At 48.7% G+C, this 14,698-nt stretch overlaps 13 non-coding genes across 13 annotated transcripts; all 13 read left to right on the plus strand.

Annotated features, from left to right (window-relative positions):
• The first annotated feature begins 796 nt into the window (after window positions 1–796).
• On the plus strand, window positions 797–879 carry trnal-aag (transfer RNA leucine (anticodon AAG)). The gene has a single exon. It is a non-coding gene; the product is annotated as a tRNA-Leu (tRNA).
• A 675-nt stretch (window positions 880–1,554) lies between these two features.
• trnag-ucc (transfer RNA glycine (anticodon UCC)) lies at window positions 1,555–1,626 on the plus strand. Its single transcript has one exon. It is a non-coding gene; the product is annotated as a tRNA-Gly (tRNA).
• A 1,160-nt stretch (window positions 1,627–2,786) lies between these two features.
• trnal-gag (transfer RNA leucine (anticodon GAG)) lies at window positions 2,787–2,869 on the plus strand. Its single transcript has one exon. It is a non-coding gene; the product is annotated as a tRNA-Leu (tRNA).
• Window positions 2,870–3,544: 675 nt separating this feature from the next.
• Window positions 3,545–3,616, plus strand: trnag-ucc (transfer RNA glycine (anticodon UCC)). Its single transcript has one exon. It is a non-coding gene; the product is annotated as a tRNA-Gly (tRNA).
• A 1,161-nt stretch (window positions 3,617–4,777) lies between these two features.
• On the plus strand, window positions 4,778–4,860 carry trnal-aag (transfer RNA leucine (anticodon AAG)). Its single transcript has one exon. It is a non-coding gene; the product is annotated as a tRNA-Leu (tRNA).
• A 674-nt stretch (window positions 4,861–5,534) lies between these two features.
• On the plus strand, window positions 5,535–5,606 carry trnag-ucc (transfer RNA glycine (anticodon UCC)). The gene has a single exon. It is a non-coding gene; the product is annotated as a tRNA-Gly (tRNA).
• Window positions 5,607–6,766: 1,160 nt separating this feature from the next.
• trnal-aag (transfer RNA leucine (anticodon AAG)) lies at window positions 6,767–6,849 on the plus strand. Its single transcript has one exon. It is a non-coding gene; the product is annotated as a tRNA-Leu (tRNA).
• Window positions 6,850–8,756: 1,907 nt separating this feature from the next.
• On the plus strand, window positions 8,757–8,839 carry trnal-aag (transfer RNA leucine (anticodon AAG)). Its single transcript has one exon. It is a non-coding gene; the product is annotated as a tRNA-Leu (tRNA).
• Window positions 8,840–9,514: 675 nt separating this feature from the next.
• On the plus strand, window positions 9,515–9,586 carry trnag-ucc (transfer RNA glycine (anticodon UCC)). The gene has a single exon. It is a non-coding gene; the product is annotated as a tRNA-Gly (tRNA).
• A 1,160-nt stretch (window positions 9,587–10,746) lies between these two features.
• trnal-aag (transfer RNA leucine (anticodon AAG)) lies at window positions 10,747–10,829 on the plus strand. Its single transcript has one exon. It is a non-coding gene; the product is annotated as a tRNA-Leu (tRNA).
• A 675-nt stretch (window positions 10,830–11,504) lies between these two features.
• On the plus strand, window positions 11,505–11,576 carry trnag-ucc (transfer RNA glycine (anticodon UCC)). The gene has a single exon. It is a non-coding gene; the product is annotated as a tRNA-Gly (tRNA).
• A 1,160-nt stretch (window positions 11,577–12,736) lies between these two features.
• Window positions 12,737–12,819, plus strand: trnal-aag (transfer RNA leucine (anticodon AAG)). Its single transcript has one exon. It is a non-coding gene; the product is annotated as a tRNA-Leu (tRNA).
• Window positions 12,820–13,494: 675 nt separating this feature from the next.
• On the plus strand, window positions 13,495–13,566 carry trnag-ucc (transfer RNA glycine (anticodon UCC)). Its single transcript has one exon. It is a non-coding gene; the product is annotated as a tRNA-Gly (tRNA).
• Window positions 13,567–14,698: the final 1,132 nt, after the last annotated feature.

Below are 14,698 nucleotides of genomic sequence, written 5' to 3' on the forward strand. Positions count from 1 at the left end.
TTTCTGCAGCTCGTCAGGGTGGCCGAGCGGTCGAAGGCGCGGTGTTAAGGGCGCAGTCTCCTCTGGAGGCGTGGGTTAGAATCCTACTTTTGACATTGCCTTTTTTTCCACGAGGTTACATTTCTCCAAAAAATGTTCAACCCCAGGAAGATCTCATACCTCCCATTCAATGGAGAAGCGGTGGCCTCGGGACGCGAGATTCGTACTTAAATTCGCACAGCAAGACCCCACAGTCAGAAGCCCAGTTCATGACTGGATGATCTGCTCCGTGACTCTGGTTGAGGAATTAATACTGATCCCAGGACTCCGGGTAAATTTCCACTTCCATTGTTGTAAATAGTCTGGCTGGTTGGATTGTCGGACGTGAATCAGCTGGCTTCTTCCAGGAAGTTCTTCTGCCGCCTTTACAGCATGAACATCCTCGTGTTTGGCACTGGAGGCGGAATTCGCCTAATTTTATGTGAAAGCAGCACCAGATGCAGCTGTGCAGAGAGATTCCAGTCGCCAGGATGCAACTGTCTCATTGGATCCTTCCCGCCACTCAGATCTTAGACTCTTAATACCTTCGTGGAAGGAACAGTTAGACGGCAGTACGGACTTTGTTGATTGGAGCAAACTGATCAATGCAGAAATGAGAGCTCCTTAACACACAGCGCGTTGGAGAACGATCGCATTCAGACGCAAGAGTCTGGCTGGCGTTCAAAAATAGTAAAACCACATCTAGTTTGAAATGAAATGAAGATGAAAATTAAATTTAAATCGATTTGCGCATGGAGCATATCTTTGGCCACAGTGCGTCAGGATGGCCGAGCAGTCGAAGACGCTGCGTTAAGGTCGCAGTCTCCTCTGGAGGCGTGGGTTCGAATCCCACTTCTGACATTCCCTTTTCCTCCACGTGGTTACGTTTCTCCAGCAATATTTGCAACACCAGGACGATCCAATACCTCCCATTCAATGGGGAAGCGGTGGCCTCCTGGAATCAGATTCCTGCTGATATTCGCACAGCAAGACCCCACAGGCAAAAGCCCAGTTCATCACTGGATAATCTGCTCATGACTCTATTTTAGGAATTAATAATGATCCCAGGATTCCTGGTAAATGTCTCGTCTCTTGTTGTAAATAGTCTGGCTGGTTGGATTGTCGAGGTGTCTCAGTCGACATCTCCCAGAAAACTCTTCTGCCGCCTTTACTGGATGAACGTCCTCCTGTTTGGACACTGAAGGGTTTTCTGGCTACTTGTTTGTGAAAGCAGCACCAGAAGCAGCTGTGGAGAGAGATTCCAGTCGCAAGGATGCAACTGTATAATTGGATCCTTCACGCCGCTCAGATCTTAGACTCTCAATATCTTCATGTGAGGAACAGGTCGGCGGAAGTTCGGTCTTTGTTGATTGCAGCAAACTGATCAATGCAACGACGCGAAGCTCCTGAACCCCCAGCGGCTTGGAGAAGGACGGCACTCAGATGCAGGACTCTGGCTGGTGTTCAAAAATAGGAAAAGCACAACTGATTAGAAATGAAATGACAATGAAGATATAATTTAAAATTCTTCAGTGAGCGATGGTGGTATAATGGTGAGCATAGCTGCCTTCCAAGCAGTTGACCTGGGTTCGATTCCCAGCCATCGCAGAAAAAACTTATTTCGAAATTTTGGGCAGCAAGGTAGCACAGTTGTTTCACAGCTCCAGGGTTCCAGGTTCGATTCCCGGCTTGGGTCACTGTCTGTGCGGAGTCTGCACGTTCTCCCCATGTCTGCGTGAATTTCATCCCGGATGCTCCGGTTTCCTCCCACGGCATAAAGACGAGCTGGCTAGGGGAATTGGTCATGCGTAATTGCCCTTAGTGTCCAAAAAGGTAGGAAGGATTATTGGGTTGCGGGGTGAGGGTGATAGGATGGAATTGAGTTCTTAAGTGGATCGGTGCAGACTCGATGAGCCGAATGGACTCCTTCTGCACTGTATGTTCTATGTCTATTTGTGCACCGAGCATAACAGTTTCTGCAGCTCGTCAGGGTGGCCGAGCGGTCTTAGGCGCGGGTTAAGGACGCAGTCTCATCTGGAGGCGTGCGTTAGAATCCTACTTCTGACATTGCCTTTTTTTCCACGAGGTTACATTTCTCCAAAAATTGTTGAACCCCAGGAAGATCTCATACCTTCCATTCAATGGGGAAGCGGTGGCCTCGGGACGCGAGATTCGTACTTAAATTCGTACAGCAAGACCCCACAGTCAGAAGCCCAGTTCATGACTGGGTGATATGCTCAGTGACTCTGGTTGACGAATTGATACTGATACCAGGACTCCGGGTAAATTTCCATTTCCATTGATGTAAATAGTTTGGCTGGTTGGATTGTCGGACGTGAATCAGCTGGCTTCTTCCAGAAAGTTCTTCTGCCGCCTTTACAGCATGAACATCCTCGTGTTTGGCACTGGAGACGTTATTCGGCTACTTGTCTGTGAAAGCAGCACCAGATGCAGCTGTGCAGAGAGATTCCAGTCGCCAGGATGCAACTGTCTCATTGGATCCTTCCCGCCACTCAGATCTTAGACTCTTAATACCTTCGTGGAAGGAACAGTTAGACGGCAGTACGGACTTTCTTGATTGGAGCAAACTGATCAATGCAGAAATGAGAGCTCCTGAACACACAGCGCGTTGGAGAACGATCGCACTCAGACGCAAGAGTCTGGCTGGCGTTCAAAAATAGTAAAACCACATCTAGTTTGAAATGAAATGAAGATGAAAATTAAATTTAAATCGATTTGCGCATGGAGCATATCTTTGGCCGCAGTGCGTCAGGATGGCCGAGCGGTCGAAAGCGCTGCGTTGAGGTCGCAGTCTCCTCTGGAGTCGTGGGTTCGAATCCCACTTCTGACATTCCCTTTTCCTCCACGTGGTTACGTTTCTCCAGCAATATTTGCAACACCAGGACGATCCAATACCTCCCATTCAATGGGCAAGCGGTGGCCTCCTGGAATGAGATTCCTGCTGATATTCGCACAGCAAGACCCCACAGGCAAAAGCCCAGTTCATCACTGGATAATCTGCTCATGACTCTATTTGAGGAATTAATAATGATCCCAGGATTCCTGGTAAATGTCTCGTCTCTTGTTGTAAATAGTCTGGCTGGTTGGATTGTCGAGGTGTCTCAGTCGACATCTCCCAGAAAACTCTTCTGCCGCCTTTACTGGATGAACGTCCTCCTGTTTGGACACTGAAGGGTTTTCTGGCTACTTGTTTGTGAAAGCAGCACCAGAAGCAGCTGTGGAGAGAGATTCCAGTCGCAAGGATGCAACTGTATAATTGGATCCTTCACGCCGCTCAGATCTTAGACTCTCAATATCTTCATGTGAGGAACAGGTCGGCGGGAGTTCGGTCTTTGTTGATTGCAGCAAACTGATCAATGCAACGACGCGAAGCTCCTTAACCCCCAGCGGCTTGGAGAAGGACGGCACTCAGATGCAGGACTCTGGCTGGTGTTCAAAAATAGGAAAAGCACAACTGATTAGAAATGAAATGACAATGAAGATAGAATTTAAAGTTCTTCAGAGAGCGATGGTGGTATAATGGTGAGCATAGCTGCCTTCCAAGCAGTTGACCTGGGTTCGTTTCCCAGCCATCGCAGAAAAAACTTATTTCGAAATTTTGGGCAGCAAGGTAGCACAGTTGTTTCACAGCTCCAGGGTTCCAGGTTCGATTCCCGGCTTGGGTCACTGTCTGTGCGGAGTCTGCACGTTCTCCCCATGTCTGCGTGAATTTCACCCCGGGTGCTCCGGTTTCCTCCCACAGCATTATGACGAGCAGGCTAGGGGAATTGGTCATGCGTAATTGCCCTTAGTGTCCAAAAAGCTAGGAAGGATTATTGGGTTGCGGGGTGAGGGTGATAGGATGGAATTGAGGTCTTTAGGGGATCGGTGCAGACTCGATGAGCCGAATGGACTCCTTCTGCACTGTATGTTCTATGTCTATTTGTGCACCGAGCATAACAGTTTCTGCAGCTCGTCAGGGTGGCCGAGCGGCCGAAGGCGCGGCGTTAAGGACGCAGTCTCCTCTGGAGGCGTGGGTTAGAATCCTACTTCTGACATTGCCTTTTTTCCCACGAGGTTACATTTCTCCAAAAATTGTTCAACCCCAGGAATATCTCATACCTCCCATTCAATGGGGAAGCGGTGGCCTCGGGACGCGAGATTCGTACTTAAATTCGCACAGCAAGACCCCACAGTCAGAAGCCCAGTTCATGACTGGATGATCTGCTCAGTGACTCTGGTTGAGGAATTAATACTGATCCCAGGACTCCGGGTAAATTTCCACTTCCATTGTTGTAAATAGTCTGGCTGGTTGGATTGTCGGACGTGAATCAGCTGGCTTCTTCCAGAAAGTTCTTCTGCCGCCTTTACAGCATGAACATCCTCGTGTTTGGCACTGGAGGCGTTATTCGGCTACTTGTCTGTGAAAGCAGCACCAGATGCAGCTGTGCAGAGAGATTCCAGTCGCCAGGATGCAACTGTCTCATTGGATCCTTCCCGCCACTCAGATCTTAGACTCTTAATACCTTCGTGTAAGGAACAGTTAGACGGCAGTACGGACTTTGTTGATTGGAGCAAACTGATCAATGCAGAAATGAGAGCTCCTTAACACACAGCGTGTTGGAGAACGATCGCACTCAGAAGCAAGAGTCTGGCTGGCGTTCAAAAATAGTAAAACCACATCTAGTTTGAAATGAAATGAAGATGAAAATTAAATTTAAATCGATTTGCGCATGGAGCATATCTTTGGCCACAGTGCGTCAGGATGGCCGAGCGGTCGAAGGCGCTGCGTTAAGGTCGCAGTCTCCTCTGGAGGCGTGGGTTCGAATCCCACTTCTGACATTCCCTTTTCCTCCACGTGGTTACGTTTCTCCAGCAATATTTGCAACACCAGGACGATCCAATACCTCCCATTCGATGGGTAAGCGGTGGCCTCCTGGAATGAGATTCCTGCTGATATTCGCACAGCAAGACCCCACAGGCAGAAGCCCATTTCATCCCTGGATAATTTGCTCATGACTCTATTTGAGGAATTAATAATGATCCCAGGATTCCGGGTAAATGTCTCGTCTCTTGTTGTAAATAGTCTGGCTGGTTGGATTGTCGAGGTGTCTCAGTCGACATCTCCCAGAAAACTCTCTGCCGCCTTTACTGGATGAATCTCCTCGTGTTTGGACACTGAAGGGTTTTCTGGCTACTTGTTTGTGAAAGCAGCACCAGAAGCAGCTGTGGAGAGAGATTCCAGTCGCAAGGATGCAACTGTACAATTGGATCCTTCACGCCGCTCAGATCTTAGACTCTCAATATCTTCATGTGAGGAACAGGTCGGCGGGAGTTCGGTCTTTGTTGATTGCAGCATACTGATCAATGCAAAGACGCGAAGCTCCTTAACCCCCAGCGGCTTCGAGAAGGACGGCACTCAGATACAGGACTCTGGCTGGTGTTCAAAAATAGGAAAAGCACAACTGATTAGAAATGAAATGACAATGAAGATAGAATTTAAAGTTCTTCAGTGAGCGATGGTGGTATAATGGTGAGCATAGCTGCCTTCCAAGCAGTTGACCTGGGTTCGATTCCCAGCCATCGCAGAAAAAACTTATTTCGAAATTTTGGGCAGCAAGGTGGCACATTAGTTTCACAGCTCCAGGGTTCCAGGTTCGATTCCCGGCTTGGGTCACTGTCTGTGCGGAGTCTGCACGTTCTCCCCATGTCTGCGTGAATTTCACCCCGGGTGCTCCGGTTTACTCCCACAGCATTATGACGAGCAGGCTAGGGGAATTGGTCATGCGTAATTGCCCTTAGTGTCCAAAAAGCTAGGAAGGATTATTGGGTTGCGGGGTGAGGGTGATAGGATGGAATTGAGGTCTTTAGGTGATCGGTGCAGACTCGATGAGCCGAATGGACTCCTTCTGCACTGTATGTTCTATGTCTATTTGTGCACCGAGCTTAACAGTTTCTGCAGCTCGTCAGGGTGGCCGAGCGGTCGAAGGCGCGGGTTAAGGACGCAGTCTCATCTGGAGGCGTGCGTTAGAATCCTACTTCTGACATTGCCTTTTTTTCCACGAGGTTACATTTCTCCAAAAATTGTTGAACCCCAGGAAGATCTCATACCTCCCATTCAATGGGGAAGCGGTGGCCTCGGGACGCGAGATTCGTACTTAAATTCGTACAGCAAGACCCCACAGTCAGAAGCCCAGTTCATGACTGGATGATATGCTCAGTGACTCTGGTTGACGAATTGATACTGATACCAGGACTCCGGGTAAATTTCCACTTCCATTGTTGTAAATAGTCTGGCTGGTTGGATTGTCGGACATGAATCAGCTGGCTTCTTCCAGAAAGTTCTTCTGCCGCCTTTACAGCATGAACATCCTCGTGTTTGGCACTGGAGGCGTTATTCGGCTACTTGTCTGTGAAAGCAGCACCAGATGCAGCTGTGCAGAGAGATTCCAGTCGCCAGGATGCAACTGTCTCATTGGATCCTTCCCGCCACTCAGATCTTAGACTCTTAATACCTTCGTGGAAGGAACAGTTAGACGGCAGTACGGACTTTGTTGATTGGAGCAAACTGATCAATGCAGAAATGAGAGCTCCTGAACACACAGCGCGTTGGAGAACGATCGCACTCAGACGCAAGAGTCTGGCTGGCGTTCAAAAATAGTAAAACCACATCTAGTTTGAAATGAAATGAAGATGAAAATTAAATTTAAATCGATTTGCGCATGGAGCATATCTTTGGCCACAGTGCGTCAGGATGGCCGAGCGATCGAAGGCGCTGCGTTAAGGTCGCAGTCTCCTCTGGAGGCGTGGGTTCGAATCACACTTCTGACATTCCCTTTTCCTCCACGTGGTTACGTTTCTCCAGCAATATTTGCAACACCAGGACGATCCAATACCTCCCATTCAATGGGGAAGCGGTGGCCTCCTGGAATGAGATTCCTGCTGATATTCGCACAGCAAGACCCCACAGGCAAAAGCCCAGTTCATCACTGGATAATCTGCTCATGACTCTATTTGAGGAATTAATAATGATCCCAGGATTCCTGGTAAATGTCTCGTCTCTTGTTGTAAATAGTCTGGCTGGTTGGATTGTCGAGGTGTCTCAGTCGACATCTCCCAGAAAACTCTTCTGCCGCCTTTACTGGATGAACGTCCTCCTGTTTGGACACTGAAGGGTTTTCTGGCTACTTGTTTGTGAAAGCAGCACCAGAAGCAGCTGTGGAGAGAGATTCCAGTCGCAAGGATGCAACTGTATAATTGGATCCTTCACGCCGCTCAGATCTTAGACTCTCAATATCTTCATGTGAAGAACAGGTCGGCGGGAGTTCGGTCTTTGTTGATTGCAGCAAACTGATCAATGCAACGATGCGAAGCTCCTTAACCCCCAGCGGCTTGGAGAAGGACGGCACTCAGATGCAGGACTCTGGCTGGTGTTCAAAAATAGGAAAAGCACAACTGATTAGAAATGAAATGACAATGAAGATAGAATTTAAAGTTCTTCAGTGAGCGATGGTGGTATAATGGTGAGCGTAGCTGCCTTCCAAGCAGTTGACCTGGGTTCGATTCCGAGCCAACGCAGAAAAAACTTATTTCGAAATTTTGGGCAGCAAGGTAGCACAGTTGTTTCACAGCTCCAGGGTTCCAGGTTCGATTCCCGGCTTGGGTCACTGTCTGTGCGGAGTCTGCACGTTCTCCCCATGTCTGCGTGAATTTCACCCCGGGTGCTCCGGTTTCCTCCCACGGCATAAAGACGAGCTGGCTAGGGGAATTGGTCATGCGTCATTGCCCTTAGTGTCCAAAAAGGTAGAAAGGATTATTGGGTTGCGGGGTGAGGGTGATAGGATGGAATTGAGGTCTTAAGTGGATCGGTGCAGACTCGATGGGCCGAATGGACTCCTTCTGCACTGTATGTTCTATGTCTATTTGTGCACCGAGCATAACAGTTTCTGCAGCTCGTCAGGGTGGCCGAGCGGTCGAAGGCGCGGGTTAAGGACGCAGTCTCCTCTGGAGGCGTGCGTTAGAATCCTACTTCTGACATTGCCTTTTTTTCCGCGAGGTTACATTTCTCCAAAAATTGTTCAACCCCAGGAAGATCTCATACCTGCCATTCAATGGGGAAGCGGTGGCCTCGGGACGCGAGATTCGTACTTAAATTCGTACAGCAAGACCCCACAGTCAGAAGCCCAGTTCATGACTGGATGATATGCTCAGTGACTCTGGTTGACGAATTAATACTGATACCAGGACTCCGGGTAACTTTCCACTTCCATTGTTGTAAATAGTCTGGCTGGTTGGATTGTCGGACGTGAATCAGCTGGCATCTTCCAGAAAGTTCTTCTGCCGCCTTTACAGCATGAACATCCTCGTGTTTGGCACTGGAGGCGTTATTCGGCTACTTGTCTGTGAAAGCAGCACCAGATGCAGCTGTGCAGAGAGATTCCAGTCGCCAGGATGCAACTGTCTCATTGGATCCTTCCCGCCACTCAGATCTTAGACTCTTAATACCTTCGTGTGAGGAACAGTTAGACGGCAGTACGGACTTTGTTGATTGTAGCAAACTGATCAATGCAGAAATGAGAGCTCCTTAACACACAGCGCGTTGGAGAACGATCGCATTCAGACGCAAGAGTCTGGCTGGCGTTCAAAAATAGTAAAACCACATCTAGTTTGAAATGAAATGAAGATGAAAATTAAATTTAAATCGATTTGCGCATGGAGCATATCTTGGGCCGCAGTGCGTCAGGATGGCCGAGCGGTCGAAGGCGCTGCGTTAAGGTCGCAGTCTCCTCTGGAGGCGTGGGTTCGAATCCCACTTCAGACATTCCCTTTTCCTCCACGTGGTTACGTTTCTCCAGCAATATTTGCAACACCAGGACGATCCAATACCTCCCATTCAATGGGCAAGCGGTGGCCTCCTGGAATGACATTCCTGCTGATATTCGCACAGCAAGACCCCACAGGCAAAAGCCCAGTTCATCACTGGATAATCTGCTCATGACTCTATTTGAGGAATTAATAATGATCCCAGGATTCCTGGTAAATGTCTCGTCTCTTGTTGTAAATAGTCTGGCTGGTTGGATTGTCGAGGTGTCTCAGTCGACATCTCCCAGAAAACTCTTCTGCCGCCTTTACTGGATGAACGTCCTCCTGTTTGGACACTGAAGGGTTTTCTGGCTACTTGTTTGTGAAAGCAGCACCAGAAGCAGCTGTGGAGAGAGATTCCAGTCGCAAGGATGCAACTGTATAATTGGATCCTTCACGCCGCTCAGATCTTAGACTCTCAATATCTTCATGTGAGGAACAGGTCGGCGGGAGTTCGGTCTTTGTTGATTGCAGCAAACTGTTCAATGCAACGACGCGAAGCTCCTTAACCCCCAGCGGCTTGGAGAAGGACGGCACTCAGGTGCAGGACTCTGGCTGGTGTTCAAAAATAGGAAAAGCACAACTGATTAGAAATGAAATGACAATGAAGATATAATTTAAAGTTCTTCAGTGAGCGATGGTGGTATAATGGTGAGCATAGTTGCCTTCCAAGCAGTTGACCTGGGTTCGATTCCCAGCCATCGCAGAAAAAACTTATTTCGAAATTTTGGGCAGCAAGGTAGCACAGTTGTTTCACAGCTCCAGGGTTCCAGGTTCGATTCCCGGCTTGGGTCACTGTCAGTGCGGAGTCTGCACGTTCTCCCCATGTCTGCGTGAATTTCACCCCGGGTGCTCCGGTTTCCTCCCACGGCATAAAGACGAGCTGGCTAGGGGAATTGGTCATGCGTCATTGCCCTTAGTGTCCAAAAAGGTAGGAAGGATTATTGGGTTGCGGGGTGAGGGTGATAGGATGGAATTGAGGTCTTAAGTGGATCGGTGCAGACTCGATGGGCCGAATGGACTCCTTCTGCACTGTATGTTCTATGTCTATTTGTGCACCGAGCATAACAGTTTCTGCAGCTCGTCAGGGTGGCCGAGCGGTCGAAGGCGCGGGTTAAGGACGCAGTCTCCTCTGGAGGCGTGCGTTAGAATCCTACTTCTGACATTGCCTTTTTTTCCGCGAGGTTACATTTCTCCAAAAATTGTTCAACCCCAGGAAGATCTCATACCTGCCATTCAATGGGGAAGCGGTGGCCTCGGGACGCGAGATTCGTACTTAAATTCGTACAGCAAGACCCCACAGTCAGAAGCCCAGTTCATGACTGGATGATATGCTCAGTGACTCTGGTTGACGAATTAATACTGATACCAGGACTCCGGGTAAATTTCCACTTCCATTGTTGTAAATAGTCTGGCTGGTTGGATTGTCGGACGTGAATCAGCTGGCTTCTTCCAGAAAGTTCTTCTGCCGCCTTTACAGCATGAACATCCTCGTGTTTGGCACTGGAGGCGTTATTCGGCTACTTGTCTGTGAAAGCAGCACCAGATGCAGCTGTGCAGAGAGATTCCAGTCGCCAGGATGCAACTGTCTCATTGGATCCTTCCCGCCACTCAGATCTTAGACTCTTAATACCTTCGTGGAAGGAACAGTTAGACGGCAGTACGGACTTTGTTGATTGGAGCAAACTGATCAATGCAGAAATGAGAGCTCCTGAACACACAGCGCGTTGGAGAACGATCGCACTCAGACGCAAGAGTCTGGCTGGCGTTCAAAAATAGTAAAACCACATCTAGTTTGAAATGAAATGAAGATGAAAATTAAATTTAAATCGATTTGCGCATGGAGCATATCTTTGGCCACAGTGCGTCAGGATGGCCGAGCGGTCGAAGGCGCTGCGTTAAGGTCGCAGTCTCCTCTGGAGGCGTGGGTTCGAATCCCACTTCTGACATTCCCTTTTCCTCCACGTGGTTACGTTTCTCCAGCAATATTTGCAACACCAGGACGATCCAATACCTCCCATTCAATGGGGAAGCGGTGGCCTCCTGGAATGAGATTCCTGCTGATATTCGCACAGCAAGACCCCACAGGCAAAAGCCCAGTTCATCACTGGATAATCTGCTCATGACTCTATTTGAGGAATTAATAATGATCCCAGGATTCCTGGTAAATGTCTCGTCTCTTGTTGTAAATAGTCTGGCTGGTTGGATTGTCGAGGTGTCTCAGTCGACATCTCCCAGAAAACTCTTCTGCCGCCTTTACTGGATGAACGTCCTCCTGTTTGGACACTGAAGGGTTTTCTGGCTACTTGTTTGTGAAAGCAGCACCAGAAGCAGCTGTGGAGAGAGATTCCAGTCGCAAGGATGCAACTGTATAATTGGATCCTTCACGCCGCTCAGATCTTAGACTCTCAATATCTTCATGTGAGGAACAGGTCGGCGGGAGTTCGGTCTTTGTTGATTGCAGCAAACTGATCAATGCAACGATGCGAAGCTCCTTAACCCCCAGCGGCTTGGAGAAGGACGGCACTCAGATACAGGACTCTGGCTGGTGTTCAAAAATAGGAAAAGCACAACTGATTAGAAATGAAATGACAATGAAGATAGAATTTAAAGTTCTTCAGTGAGCGATGGTGGTATAATGGTGAGCATAGCTGCATTCCAAGCAGTTGACCTGGGTTCGATTCCCAGCCATCGCAGAAAAAACTTATTTCGAAATTTTGGGCAGCAAGGTAGCACAGTTGTTTCACAGCTCCAGGGTTCCAGGTTCGATTCCCGGCTTGGGTCACTGTCTGTGCGGAGTCTGCACGTTCTCCCCATGTCTGCGTGAATTTCACCCCGGGTGCTCCGGTTTCCTCCCACGGCATAAAGACGAGCTGGCTAGGGGAATTGGTCATGCGTCATTGCCCTTAGTGTCCAAAAAGGTAGAAAGGATTATTGGGTTGCGGGGTGAGGGTGATAGGATGGAATTGAGGTCTTAAGTGGATCGGTGCAGACTCGATGGGCCGAATGGACTCCTTCTGCACTGTATGTTCTATGTCTATTTGTGCACCGAGCATAACAGTTTCTGCAGCTCGTCAGGGTGGCCGAGCGGTCGAAGGCGCGGGTTAAGGACGCAGTCTCCTCTGGAGGCGTGCGTTAGAATCCTACTTCTGACATTGCCTTTTTTTCCGCGAGGTTACATTTCTCCAAAAATTGTTCAACCCCAGGAAGATCTCATACCTGCCATTCAATGGGGAAGCGGTGGCCTCGGGACGCGAGATTCGTACTTAAATTCGTACAGCAAGACCCCACAGTCCGAAGCCCAGTTCATGACTGGATGATATGCTCAGTGACTCTGGTTGACGAATTAATACTGATACCAGGACTCCGGGTAAATTTCCACTTCCATTGTTGTAAATAGTCTGGCTGGTTGGATTGTCGGACGTGAATCAGCTGGCATCTTCCAGAAAGTTCTTCTGCCGCCTTTACAGCATGAACATCCTCGTGTTTGGCACTGGAGGCGTTATTCGGCTACTTGTCTGTGAAAGCAGCACCAGATGCAGCTGTGCAGAGAGATTCCAGTCGCCAGGATGCAACTGTCTCATTGGATCCTTCCCGCCACTCAGATCTTAGACTCTTAATACCTTCGTGTAAGGAACAGTTAGACGGCAGTACGGACTTTGTTGATTGGAGCAAACTGATCAATGCAGAAATGAGAGCTCCTTAACACACAGCGCGTTGGAGAACGATCGCATTCAGACGCAAGAGTCTGGCTGGCGTTCAAAAATAGTAAAACCACATCTAGTTTGAAATGAAATGAAGATGAAAATTAAATTTAAATCGATTTGCGCATGGAGCATATCTTTGGCCGCAGTGCGTCAGGATGGCCGAGCGGTCGAAGGCGCTGCGTTAAGGTCGCAGTCTCCTCTGGAGGCGTGGGTTCGAATCCCACTTCTGACATTCCCTTTTCCTCCACGTGGTTACGTTTCTCCAGCAATATTTGCAACACCAGGACGATCCAATACCTCCCATTCAATGGGGAAGCGGTGGCCTCCTGGAATGAGATTCCTGCTGATATTCGCACAGCAAGACCCCACAGGCAAAAGCCCAGTTCATCACTGGATAATCTGCTCATGACTCGATTTGAGGAATTAATAATGATCCCAGGATTCCTGGTAAATGTCTCGTCTCTTGTTGTAAATAGTCTGGCTGGTTGGATTGTCGAGGTGTCTCAGTCGACATCTCCCAGAAAACTCTTCTGCCGCCTTTACTGGATGAACGTCCTCCTGTTTGGACACTGAAGGGTTTTCTGGCTACTTGTTTGTGAAAGCAGCACCAGAAGCAGCTGTGGAGAGAGATTCCAGTCGCAAGGATGCAACTGTATAATTGGATCCTTCACGCCGCTCAGATCTTAGACTCTCAATATCTTCATGTGAGGAACAGGTCGGCGGGAGTTCGGTCTTTGTTGATTGCAGCAAACTGATCAATGCAACGACGCGAAGCTCCTTAACCCCCAGCGGCTTGGAGAAGGACGGCACTCAGGTGCAGTACTCTGGCTGGTGTTCAAAAATAGGAAAAGCACAACTGATTAGAAATGAAATGACAATGAAGATATAATTTAAAGTTCTTCAGTGAGCGATGGTGGTATAATGGTGAGCATAGCTGCCTTCCAAGCAGTTGACCTGGGTTCGATTTCCAGCCATCGCAGAAAAAACTTATTTCGAAATTTTGGGCAGCAAGGTAGCACAGTTGTTTCACAGCTCCAGGGTTCCAGGTTCGATTCCCGGCTTGGGTCACTGTCTGTGCGGAGTCTGCACGTTCTCCCCATGTCTGCGTGAATTTCACCCCGGGTGCTCCGGTTTCCTCCCACGGCATAAAGACGAGCTGGCTAGGGGAATTGGTCATGCGTCATTGCCCTTAGTGTCCAAAAAGGTAGGAAGGATTATTGGGTTGCGGGGTGAGGGTGATAGGATGGAATTGAGGTCTTTAGGGGATCGGTGCAGACTCGATGAGCCGAATGGACTCCTTCTGCACTGTATGTTCTATGTCTATTTGTGCACCGAGCATAACAGTTTCTGCAGCTCGTCAGGGTGGCCGAGCGGCCGAAGGCGCGGCGTTAAGGACGCAGTCTCCTCTGGAGGCGTGGGTTAGAATCCTACTTCTGACATTGCCTTTTTTCCCACGAGGTTACATTTCTCCAAAAATTGTTCAACCCCAGGAATATCTCATACCTCCCATTCAATGGGGAAGCGGTGGCCTCGGGACGCGAGATTCGTACTTAAATTCGCACAGCAAGACCCCACAGTCAGAAGCCCAGTTCATGACTGGATGATCTGCTCAGTGACTCTGGTTGAGGAATTAATACTGATCCCAGGACTCCGGGTAAATTTCCACTTCCATTGTTGTAAATAGTCTGGCTGGTTGGATTGTCGGACGTGAATCAGCTGGCTTCTTCCAGAAAGTTCTTCTGCCGCCTTTACAGCATGAACATCCTCGTGTTTGGCACTGGAGGCGTTATTCGGCTACTTGTCTGTGAAAGCAGCACCAGATGCAGCTGTGCAGAGAGATTCCAGTCGCCAGGATGCAACTGTCTCATTGGATCCTTCCCGCCACTCAGATCTTAGACTCTTAATACCTTCGTGTAAGGAACAGTTAGACGGCAGTACGGACTTTGTTGATTGGAGCAAACTGATCAATGCAGAAATGAGAGCTCCTTAACACACAGCGTGTTGGAGAACGATCGCACTCAGAAGCAAGAGTCTGGCTGGCGTTCAAAAATAGTAAAACCACATCTAGTTTGAAATGAAATGAAGATGAAAATTAAATTTAAATCGATTTG

The sequence above is a fragment of the Scyliorhinus torazame genome, chromosome 24 (assembly GCF_047496885.1).
Source record: "Scyliorhinus torazame isolate Kashiwa2021f chromosome 24, sScyTor2.1, whole genome shotgun sequence".
NCBI classification, from domain to species: Eukaryota; Metazoa; Chordata; class Chondrichthyes; order Carcharhiniformes; family Scyliorhinidae; genus Scyliorhinus; species Scyliorhinus torazame.